This window comes from Buteo buteo, chromosome 6 (assembly GCF_964188355.1).
Source record: "Buteo buteo chromosome 6, bButBut1.hap1.1, whole genome shotgun sequence".
NCBI lineage: Eukaryota > Metazoa > Chordata > Aves > Accipitriformes > Accipitridae > Buteo > Buteo buteo.
In genome coordinates, this window is record NC_134176.1 from 54,568,452 (window position 1) to 54,581,222 (window position 12,771).

A 12,771-nucleotide genomic window follows, 5' to 3' on the forward strand; every position below is an offset into this window, starting at 1 on the left:
CTTTGTCACCATGTACAAGGAGAAGAGGAGAGGGTACGAGAGGTAAAGAGAAAGCACAACACTTCAGCCGACAACACATGCCCTTTCTCTTGAACAAGAACTGCTTGCCTGGCCAAAAGTCTGCCTCAAACCTGGTTTTGTGATGTGAGTCCCTTTGGACGTGAGCTTCATGCAAGTATATTGGAAGATGCTATATTAATGTTAGAGGTAAATCACTGAAGTACATAATAATTTGTATCAGTAAGTGCTGAACACTTATCCCTAACAATCCATGTAAGGTCCTGCCACATGAAATACCTGCTTTACTCCACAATATCCTGTTACATAGAGAGCTGGAGGGCTTAACAGAAGAAGTACCTGGGTTCCTCTGCTCAGTGATTGTCTCTGTGAAGCAAGAGAGGGAAAAACATTTTGCAGAAATCTAAAAGAAAGGGAAATTATTGAGAAAACATAGACCTTAGAGGGAGGTTGCCTTCAGCTGTAGAACCAGAGAGACAAATATTGAAGAACTAGATGTCTTTTTTTTTATTTTGAACTTTGATACACCCTGAAGAGGGGCAGACTTTTTATGTAACTGACAGGAATTTTAACATAGAAGTACAGCTGGATGATGAGAAAGAAGCTGCTGGTTGCTGTAGCTTTAACTTGATAGAAATCGTCAAGAATGACTTTGCTTCCTGCAATGAGTAGGCACAGGAGATACTTGATTGCTACTGTGGGGGGCTGTTTTTAATTCATTGGAGACATTTGGGTCAGGAGGCTGAGCTTTATGGGCCATTGTATTTAAGTAATTTGGAACAATAGTTTGAAGTATTATAGGGGAAGCTAGGTTTAGGGTATGTTGATAATCAGGAAGAAACATTGAAGTCAGCCTGTATAAAGCTTTGGTGGGAGTATTATGCGTAGCTTTGCATGCGTGCTTTGCTTCATTGTATACATTGAGATGGATATTTTTTAGTTTAGTAAAGAGATTTGCCTTAAAATGATTTCTCTTTAGGGTATACAAACATGAATTTGTGGGCTGAATGCTTGGGTCTGGAGAAACCTTTATATATAATAAAGATACATCCAAAGAAGGTAGATAGTGGGGAATGAAATGAATTTCCAAACGATTAACAGGTGTGCAGATGTCCAAGAGGTGTCATCTAGAATGGCTATGATGGGGAAGAAGTTTCTCTCAAGGTATTAGTTATTTCTTCAAGAGAAACTGAATTTTTACTGAGAAAAGGGTTTACAATAAACATCCAGTTCATTCAACATTAAGCATTTAGCATTCTGACAGAATATGGATTCTGTCATTTTAAGCAGTGCACAGTGAAAGTACACACACTATAATTTCTATCCCTTCTTTGTATGCAATCTCTGCATGTCTAAATTGCTTAGAAAATTGTATAGCTAGCAATCTGAGACTGCATGATTCACATGTGAGATTTCAGGGGGGTTGGAGCATACTGGGTAAGGAATTAAACAGATGTGAAGGTTTGGGATCTTCAGAAGAACTGTAAATGTTCTAAAAGCTTAATGCAAGGAAATACTATGTACAGATTTAGAAACTACCAAACAGAAGAAGTCTGATCAAGCTTCCTTTTCCTATGGAGAAGCAAATCAAAAACATTGTAGTCTTTTGCAGGGGGCGGGGGTAGAATTGCAAAGAAAGTAGGGCATGATGACAGTTTCTGTCCAGTTATGTAGGGTATTTAGAAGAAAATGGAAAACAGTTTGTACTTCAATATTTTTGCTTCAATGAGTAACAAGAAAAGAAACTTATTCATAAATTACAATGAACGGAATGTGTGTTAAGTTCATCCTATGATTTCAGTTAGAGATCTGAATATCAGGAAAATATTTTGATTCAAATAGTGAAGCTCTTTGTTTGCAGACAAAGGAGCTGGCACAGATGGAAAGACAAAAGTACCTTCTTTTGCCTCCTGAGATAAATAGATAAAACTTACCAGAGATAGCGTTCTGTAGGAAAATTTTTGGAAGAAAACTATTTTTGGGGTGATAAAACTGACTTGGAGCCATCTTCCATAGCACCAAAGTCTCAAGAATGACAAAGAAGGTGGTTTCCAAATGTAGGGGATGTCATCAAGAAATATGCTGGGGGTTTGGGTTGGATTTTTTAATTAGCTGAGGACAATGCTGTCTTCTGATCGACGATTCTTTTCAGAAGCATACATTTTGTGAAGATCTGGGGTTCAATCAAAGTTAGCTTTAACAGGGAAGGGAAAGAGGAGTCTGCTATTTCACAGCACTGTTTGAAATCAAAAATAGTGAAGAAATCATCGCTCAAGAAATGAGACTTTATGGCTGTGTTCTGTTGAGTGGGCAGGGTAGTGTAGAGGGGTGATTTATCGCAGACACTTCTGTTGTGTCATTACTCGCTCAAAATAATGTGACTTATCTCACATGCAGACTGGTAGCTTATTTCAACAGACACAGTTAAGTGCTAAATTGAGAACCATGGAAGTGAAAAAGGCTATCTTGAAGAGCTGGAGTGTTTATGCATGCTGATCATTGGCATGCAATCAGATTTAGAGAAAGGGGAGGTTTGCAGCCATGTAAGACAGTTGAAGGAACTACCGAAGCACATCCAGAAGGTTTCTCTCAGCCTTATGAAGAGACATAACATGATATTTGCAGAAGGCTGTGTATGCATTTGAGGATGCCAGCTGACAAACATTTCTTCTATTGGCAATGCTGCCTCAGGGTGTCCTTGCCCATGCCTGATTTCTGACAGATTCCAGGACAACAGTTTGTGGAAATGCACAATGAACAGGACCAGGGAATTCTTCCAGGTGATGAATTGCATTCTCTTTTTTTCTTGGGCTATTTTCCAAACAAATTTGTTTCCTAATGTGGGTTACCAGATGACAGCCTAAATACTCATCCTGCAACATTTAAGAACACATCTCAGGGACAAGAAAAAATTGCAAAATGTTAGAGGTTACTGGTTAAACCAGCACTGCTTATCTTTCTTCAGTTACATTCACAGAGGTTCAGAAATTCCGAGGTGTGCTGCTATCAGTAAAAATAGCTTGGCAGAGTGTTTTATAATTCAACTAATAAGGAGAGATCTTGAATCCCAAGGATGCCTAAAGGAGAGTTGACAGTAATAAAAATTTGTCAATTTACAGAATTAAAAAAATATGAAGAATCAAATCTTAAACCCACATAGGTGTGAGGAATATGGCAGGGTTCTGATAATGTGCAGACTGTCAATTTGAGATTTTGAAGAACTTAGTTACTGAAAAGGACCCTGCAAAGACTTTTCTCAGCTTCTTTGACTCTTATGTTCTGGTTAGTCTCTTGGCATGAGGATGAACAGTTTAATACTCAGATTTTCAGGAAAACAGCTCAGAGTTGAAAAGTAATTTTAGCTGCTGTGGGTAAATGCCCACATAATTAAGAATTTAATTCAAGAAACTTGCAGGAAAACCAAAGGTACATATATATAGGTACGCACTGAGGACAGGATGACTTCAATATGGTTTTATTTTGTGGCTAAAATATAGAATTATACTATCTTCATTGGGACATAAAACATGGTTTTGTAAAAAGATCTGTGAGTTCTTAATAATTTCAGGCAATTTTTATTAACACTAAAAAACCTCTGAAATTAGCTGTCAGTGGATACCATTTTAGTTAAGATATTTATGCATTAAGGAAATAATTGCCTCTCTATTTATATAGTTACCATCTACAAATTGTGGGGTTTTGTTTGGGCTTCTGAACAGATGCAAGTACAATGGTATTGTTAATCTTTCCTACCTGCATATGCTAACTGATCTTCATCTTTAGAAGCTGATACTGGGACAATACTACAGAACATAACCATTTAAGACTTGGTCATGATATTCACTTGTATCCTATTAATATGTGAAAGGATTAAATTTTCCAGAATATTTGGAAGGAAAAGGGATGAAGACTGAAAGAGAAAGGGGAAAGACAGTACCTGGAAAGGTGTTGGTTTCTTATTGGGTGGTTGGATAAGAATTAGTTCTTAGGCAAACTGTTTGTTTGTTTGCTTGCTTGCTTGTTTCTCCTGACTGAGTTAGATAGATTTGGTTGTGGTGTCAGTTAATCTGTTGCTGAGTATATACAAGGCCTGTCTATGTGTCTGTAGGTGTCCCAGTGGAATTCAGAGCTGTACACCTTTCTGACATATGTTAACTTCTTCAAATATAAGGGAAAATACTTAGTTTCTTTCAGGAGGATTTTTGATGTTCTTTTTCCATTTGGTCATAGTGAAATGCTTGGCAGAACTTTAAATTTCATGGAATTATACCACACCTTCCTTCCTACACGCGTTATGTGAGCCCTCAATATTCCAGTCATGAGAACCACTTTGACATTTCAGTGTTGTCAGTTATATCAAATCTCTTTTTATTGTCGAGAATTGTCTTTTTTTTAATCCTTGTTTCTCAGGCTCTAGCATTAGGAGATAAACAAGTGAAATATTTCTTCTCTTTAAATTCCTTAACACCTTATGTGTGCCATACACTGAGTTCAAACAATTTTTTCTACCTTCTTCTTCTGTTGTCAATTTTGTGTCTTCCTGGCTGCTTCTCCAGTGAAAAAGATCAGCATTCACGTCTATCAAGTACAGCAAAATTGCAGCCTGCTGCCCTGTTATCCCTGTGCTGTTGGCTTCATCTGCCTTTTTTGTCATGGAGTCACCAGTAGCTATTGCTCACCTTCTTGCAAGAACTCCCATCACATATCTCCTGCAATTTTCTGTTACATTTTGCCAGACAAGTTCCTCAGTAGGTGACTTGCTGAGAGTCTAACACCTATTCAGTAAGCTGAGTGTTTTCCAGATGTTTTTTCACCTCGTATCGTAAGTTGCCAGTCAGCTACATGGGTTTCTGCTTTTCTGGTTGGTTTTCTGCTGCTGAGCATTTTCTCTGTGACCCCTGCCAACGATTCCCAGTTTAGTCATTCAAGGACTAAAGTCCCTGATGAAAATGAATTAAGTCATTGATCTGCTCCTACTGTACCCAGGATTACACTTCAATCACTTGAACATAGCCTATGCTGCATTTCTTCTGGCTTGCACCACATCACCACCCAAAATCTCTTTCAATTAGCAAAAAAGGAAAACACAGCACATCCAGCACTGGTCACAACTGTTGTTCCCTCCTCACTTATGCACGTGGCATACAGCTACTCCTCTACAGTAGTAATCATAGTTTCCCTCTGACCTACCTTTCTAGATGGACCTCCTCCAGATTTCAACAAACCCAGAATATCTGCCCTCTTGGCTTTCTGCCACTACAACACACTCCAGATACCTGATATGACCAATGACCCCAAGGCTCAAGCTTTGAATTCTTCTAAAGGAAACAACATCCGTATCTCCCTTAAGTAGACTATTCAGAATTGCAGAACCCCAGACCATGAAAAGAAACAAACCAAACAAAAGCTCACCAAATTCTTTCATTTCCAAGAACAGGATTTGCAGGTGGGCTCTCAAAAAATCCTGTTAGTTATTCATCCATGATAGTAACTGATGATAACTTTTCTTTGCTGTTGAGAGACTTCACTGTAAGTCAAGTCATGCCATCTGCTAATAGCTGATCATTCCATTTCCAGGTTAGTAATAAATATACAAACCAGCAGCAGCCTAATACAGAATTTTGAGGTACCTCACTGTTAACCGTTACCACATAAAAAATGGTTTAAAACATAGGTTTATTTCTTTTAGCCTTATACTGTCCCACTATAAGTTGGTTTGCCTATTAGTGAGTCTTTACATATTCCTGTGGTATTCTTTTTAATCCTTAGGCTTGTTTGAATCACTACTTACTTTGACTTTTCTCATCTTTATAGTGATACAACGCAGATCAAGGATTAAAAATAAGGCACATATTGATTACCAAGGGTACAATCAACAGCAATAAAACTGCTAATAAAGAATATGCATACATCAAGACCAGAAGGTCTGCACTCCAATAAGGCCACATTAAAGACGACTTAGGAGCAGAAAGCCTGGGGCTGATAACAGGAGGATGGGAACAAGGTTTCAATGCATCACAGGGGCCATTCCTGTTCTCTCAACAGGAAAGCAGCAATAAAGATATCCAGAATGAGAAAAAAAGGCGATGGGCAGCAGCCTTGCCTAAGAATTAGGAAGGATGAAGAATGCAAAACTGAGGCCATAATCATGCCATAATGACTGCTTGACTCCCAGAGGATATAAAGAGCTTCTCCAAATTATGGTTTGTTGTGCCTGATCAAGACAAACCTAAGAGACATACCAAGGACAGGACTCAATAGCTAGTGTCCCCTTTCCTGTGTGTCTCACACACACACACACACACACACACACGGTCCTAGGCAGACCACTTAGACACACCTCTTGGTGCTTGTGCATATGAGTGAGTGAATGAAATAGGAGTGAATGAGTGCAAGTAACTGAAATCATTTTTATTTAAAATAAATATGAGCACCCTTTTCCAGGGAGTCTTGAACTTAATTTTGTAGCACTAATTCTTACACTTCTAAGGCTGCCTTTTTTAATGAGTTATGCCATGAGAATTTTCATTATACTAACACCAAAAAAAGCATTCCAGTAAACCTATGGGGCTTCAAGGGTTATGTCCTTGTGGGGAAGACTTTCACCTGCAGTGGAGGCAACAGTATGAGATGGCACTAGGAGGTCTAGCACTTTTCCTTTTTCTTTTCTCCATTTTTGGGAAGTGTATTCCTTTCCCCTCACAAAGCCTCTACCTTCCTTCTCCTGCCTCCTTCCTGTAGGGACCCACAGATAAGGCAGCTCTGCTCTGTTTCAATACTTTTCCAGGGAAAAGGAGTAAATCCACTGGCTGCTACTGGGTAGAAGCACAGTCCCCTTCTCAGCCCTCTGCCTCCGCTCAGCTGGGGCAGAGAAGGCATGTAGCAGTATTGCCCCAGTGAGAAAGAAAAACTGGCAGAGGCATAGGCACAACTGGCAGAGGCAGTTCATCTGGATTACACAGGACAATCCAAAATACATGCCTAATTTATAATACTGTAGTATCGTAGTACTCACTCACTTTGACACCGGTGGCAACATGCATATTTAGAAGGGCAATTCTATCATACTGTTGATAAATTACTCATCAATTACTATCATTGCTACATGATTAAAAGAAATGCATTTGTCTAGGCTATGCTCAAGACGAGCATTCTCATCTCCTGGGAGTCAGTGGTCCATGCATTCCTCCACAAGCAGCAAATTGGGTGTTGAGTAATCTGTCCTTTGAAATGTGTAAAGAAGCTGTTAAGAGAGCACAAAATATTTTTAGCCAGCAGTACCAGCTGGATGCCAGCCCATCCAGGATACTCTGTTCAGCTGACAGCTGTTACCAGAACCACATGAGGGTTAGGCTCTAACTCTCTCATATCTCATTCTGTTTGTCATCATCTCCTTTGTTTTGCTCTGTAGGAGGGGAGAAGGAGAAAGATATAACATAGGGACGATGCAGCCGCTGACAGGTGGAGAGCTAGGGAGGATTTGCATGGTGGCAGATTTTTAGTATGATGTGCACACCACGTTAGACATACTATTGGGGAAAAGAGTGGAAGTTCTTGTTATGCCATAAATTGCATCCTGCACTAAAAAGGAAATGGCTTTCTGGTCATTTCATCTGACAGTCCTCTTCCTCTCTGAGGAAAACTATTCCTTTTTCCTTTTTTTTTTTCTCATTCTCTCACTGTCTGTTGTGGGCATCAGCCTCGTGACTGGTACATGGGTGCACATAAGCTCTGACACCTCGTGAGGAAGGGAGGGGAGTGGAAAGGGATTATGTGAAAACTGATTCAAATGTGTCAGTACTCAAGTCCAGCACCTGCTGCAACAGGGGAAAGTCCTGGTGCCTGCCACAAGAGGGGTAAGTGGAGATGGAGGTTGGAGAGCAGAGCATGCCAGCACAGGGCAACAAAGGCTGGACCATCCTCTAGGTGAAGCATTACTCGGTGCCCTATCTGTACTCTGAGGTGAGTACACTGGCATCTAAATTTCTCCCATAGCAGGTGGGTATAGGAAAGACCTTTGGCGTTGGTGAGCTAGAACGTTTTTTAAACATTCAGATCTTTACATCTTCTTTGTGGAAGTCAACATTAGATTTTACAGGGCTAACAACAAACGTGCTTTACAAAACCCCAAATTTGCTCTTCAACACGGAACAGTAATGTGAAAAGCCTGCTATTTTGCTGTCAGCAAAAATCAATGCCGACCTTCAAAGGAACAAGTAAGTAGCCTTGCTGTTGTTAGGTGACGATCCAAGGCAAGCCAAGCTTTCTAGAGAGAGGTACGAGCTTTTGCTGGACCAAACAACACAGCAGGTCTACAGACAAGCTTTTGGACCCACAAACCCCCAGAGCAGGAGAAGGTCAGGCACGAACACGGTCTCGGGTAGCCCAACGCATGTCGCTTCCCCCAGTTACATCGTTTTCGCCTAACTAACGCTATTCCCTCTCCCTCACCGACCTGCCCGAGGACCGCCGGGGTGGGAGCGCTGCCCGCCCCAACCGCCGCCTCCCTCCGCCGCCGCAGACGCGGCCGTGGTGGTGAACGGCTGGCGCATAATCCCACGGCGCCCGTTTCCAGCGCCCTCCCCTCCCGGGAAGGCAACCGGCGGAGCCCAGCCCGGCTTTCTCAAACCTCCGCCATCGCCCCGCCGCCCCTTCCCCTGTCACACTCCTCCTCCCCCCCGCAGCGCCCGCGGGCGTCGTCGCCTCCCGGAGGCCGAGCTGCCGCCGGCTGTGAGGGGGGGCTCCGAGCCCCTTCGCCCCCCCCCTTCCCCTTCTTCCCCTCTCCCGCCCGCCCTCGGGCCCTCCTCCCGTCACTGATTCGGCGCCGGAGCCCCGGGTGCCCGAGCCCCCCTTCCCCAGCCCCGGCCCCCGCCGCCGCCGCGGCTCCGGAGCTGTCAGTGCGCAGTCAGCCCCGCGGCCCCGCGCACAGCCCCGCGCGCCGCTCAACGGCCGCCAACGGTCGCCAACCGCCGCCGCGGAGCCGCCACCGCGGGGCGGCAGCAGGTACCGTGCCGCGGGGGGGGAGGGGGGGGGAGCCGCTTGTTGGCGGGGCCGGGCTGTACCTGAAGGGCCGGGGATGAAGATCGGGGTTCCCCGGCCGGACAGGGGCGATGAGGCGGGAGGGGGGGGAGAGGGGCGGGCCTGTCGCCGGCGGCGCCTGTGGAGAGGCCGGCCGGCCGGAGCCGGTGCCCCGGGCCGCGGCAGAAAGGGCCGTCGGGGCTCTCACGGAGGCGGCCCGCGGTGCTTGGGAAGGCGGGCGGGCGGGACAGGCTGCGGTCCCTCAGCCCGTGGCCCTCGGGGGCGGCGGGGAGGGCGCGGGCGGTCGCCCGGGAGGGCTGCGCTCCCTCTCCGTTCCCACTGAGGAGCTGGACAATAGCGGGAAACGCCTGAGCTACCTTCCCTCGTCCCTTTTATTTCCAATATTAAACGGCTAGGGTTTAGGTGGGAAAGGGTCTGAAATTTTGGCCTCGCTTAGGCACCGAGCCGAGGTTGGAGAACGTCCCAGGGGCCGGCCGTGGGGAAGGGCATCCAGAAAGATTCCCACAGGGGCGGTTTCCCAGGTGGGAAATAGCATTAATCTTGCATGGATCTCTACTGTAGTTTCCTGGGAGAACCGAGTCCCAAGGGTTCTCCCGAGAGTAGCATTGCGACTGATTCTGTAACGTAGAGTTTTCTGTCAGATTATCTAGCTTAATCCTTCGCTGTGTGCTTGGCAATCCTACAGTCATCTCCTCAACCCACTCCCCGAAAGCTCCCAGGGAAGTGGGTCAGCATCTCCAGACGATGTTTCTGTCAGACACTCGGTGAGGTTCTGCACTGCCGGCTGACTAGAAGGCAGCACTGTGACCCTTCAGTTTATGCACATACTGAATGAGCCATGCTTCAATTATTCATTCTGGTGCTATTGCAACCTTCTGCAGTTTCTCTTCTCCAGGGACATGATGTGTAACAAGACTTTGAAATACTTTGCCAATGAGGCTGTAATCCTATCTAGGCATATGGCAGCTGTTTGCTTGTCTAGGCGTTCTTAAGGGTTAATTTATGGCAGTAAAAGGTATGTCAAAGAAGAATGAGGATTCCCAGTAGGGCAGCATTACCCTCTACATTCATCCTGTTCCCCTCTAGAAGGCTGCAATTCAGAGTACTGAATGGTTAGTGGACTAGGCTCTACAAATGAGTTTCATATTTTCCATCTGGAAGAAGCAACACCTTCGAAGTACATTTGGTCTCCATAACGGAGAACCTGTGGCTTCAACATGGAATTGATTTAAATCTGATAATTTGTCAGTGTGGTAGACATTTGCTGTTCTGTAGATGAAGAAACAGATGCAGAAATGAAATACATTGGAACTAGAGATTTGGCGGCAAAACTTGGAATCCCATTTGTTGTTATTTATGTTTACTAGTGTGATCATCTGTCCATTGTGCTGTGCTCTCCAGAGAGTGCTCGTTGATAAACTGAGAACCATTCATATTTTCCAAATACAGGAGGCTGGGTAGTCCCACAATGGCAGCAGCTGTACTTACGGAAATACAGGATAACTAAACTGTCACCTGTAGTCAAGTAGGTGTAGGATAGCTTTTATATTCTCCATTTTAATAATAGACATATTTCCAAACAGCGGCAAGGCCGACTGTTGATCGCCAGTTCTTGGAATACTCTCTCTTGTATCAAACAGTAATCTAGATGAACACAGGCACACAGAGAAATACCGTATGTCTAAGGTGTGAAGAGCCAATATAGTTTGAAACTTCTGTGCATAGCACCTGATAATATGAAGACCAAAACAAAAAGAGGCCAGTGCTTGTGGAAAGTGAACATGCAGTGAACCTCCAAGTGATCACTGCCATTCAGCCAAAATTTCCACATTCTTATGGTTAGTTATAGGCCGAGAACATTGAAATGAACTAATCTGCTAGTGATCGTAGATTTCCGAGATGGAGAGTACCTCTGAGAATATAATATTCTCAGCTGAGAAACGTCTCCCTCCAAGAGGTGCTCATCTCTACGTTGACTCTAAGGCATGAGAATAGAGAAAAAATAGGGCTTAAAATTGCTAAAGTCTTAAAAGCGTTGAAGTCTAGGGTTGTGTTATCAGCATCTGAGGCCAGATGTTAGGATCTGATGGGTTTTACTCCCAAACTCTTCCATTCACCCATCCTTTTAAACATCCAACATATGAAGTGTACGTTCTACTCCAAGGTGCACAGTTAAGGAAAATGATGTTCCACTTGCCTTAGAATTACAGTTTACTGACTAGTCTGTAGGCGCGAGGATCTTTGTTCTATCTTGGAAGACATATTAAGGCTTGGCAATTTGATAGTCCATCATACATTATTTGAAAGACTGACTCCAGTTTTCACCCAGTAGAGATTAAAAGCTTCAGCTCTTACTTCTTGATTGACACCCAGAAATTTAGTGTAGATCCCATTGCCCAGCAGATCCAAGCTGAAATAAAGTCAGGACTTTGTTTTTCCTTTCAGCTTTCCTTTACCTTTTCCTTTGCCCCTATCACCAGAAAGGAAATTTGCCTGATGCCCAAATGAGATAAGCCAGTAATACACAGCTGCTGTGCTGCTGGCTCTCTTGTCAATCCCTTGTCTACCTCTGAGTGCTTTCTTGTCCCTGTAAAGCCTCTCTCTAGTTGCATACTTCCTCCAGACAGGTTAGAGAACAAAGGAGGAATTCCTGCTGTATCTAATCAAAGGTCTGAGGTTTCTAGCAGAGGTAACACAGCCAGAATCAGGAGATGATCACAGAGCAAGCAGTAAGTGACTCCAGAGGCTAATAATTGATTACTAGGGCCCCACTGGGAAACAGTACAAATTCATAATGTCCTATTTCTCCCTCTTCACCCTCCAGCTGGCTAATTCATCCCATGCATGTTTTCTGCTGTGCCAGGGCCTCAGCCGCAGTGCCAGGAAAACCATCCATATTGGGTTAAGGAATCTGGGGACACTATGGTGGTGGTTACTGGAATGAGAGCCAGAGCCAGATGAGAAAGTCAAGCCACTGTTGTCAGGAGGAATACCAGATCAGCTTTATTCCTTTTACTCTGTACACAAAGGCTTACTATCTGTTATGTGCCTGCTTGTGACCACCACAGCCGGCGTTTGAGCTCTGAGGAAAGGAACCTGCAGTCCTTTGGTCAAGGGCAGATGCAAAGAAAATGTTTAGTCCGTTGAAATTAACTAGCTGCCTTGGTGCATCCCTTCCACTGTGTACTGCTGGGCTAACTACAGTGAATGTAAAAAATTACAACATGTCTAATATAACCCCAAGTCTATGAAGAGAGCTGGTCACATCTTTCCCATTCATTGTTTCAGTATTCCAGCAGGTTCTAACAGAACTGGCTTTTGTTCATTTTACATATTAAAAGATATCTATGGCATAAGAGTGAGAGATTTAATTTGTTTTTTTTTAAGTAAAAGTTGAGATTCTTGACTGTGGTTGCACATTAATTTAAATATTTGCTTTGGTGAGGCACAGTGCATAGCAGGTGAAGGAGTCTATAAACTGGGTAAACATGATTTTCTGAACAGGAAGGTCTTCTTTAAATAATATAAGAAGATTCAGAGCTCATAATCTGTGTGCTTTTAGTCTGTGCCAGTCCTTCAGAGAGGCCACAAGCTGCTTAAAACTGATATGATAGCTGCGTCGGTGTGTCCTGGATCTGGTTTTGTTCAGTGTTTTCTTAGATGACCTGGATGGTAATATAAAGAGTAGGTAATATAAAGAGAGGGACATAAAAC

The 12,771-nt window shown here is 43.7% G+C and overlaps 1 protein-coding gene across 1 annotated transcript in view; it reads left to right on the forward strand.

Moving 5' to 3' along the window:
• Positions 1–8,923: 8,923 nt before the first annotated feature.
• The window catches only part of LOC142032482 (complement C1q tumor necrosis factor-related protein 4-like), a 33,856-nt gene continuing 30,008 nt past the window's right edge, over positions 8,924–12,771 (forward strand). The window contains exon 1 of the mRNA XM_075031130.1: positions 8,924–9,021. The gene's annotated coding sequence lies outside the window, so the exon portion shown is untranslated. The remainder of the gene's footprint in view (positions 9,022–12,771) is intronic.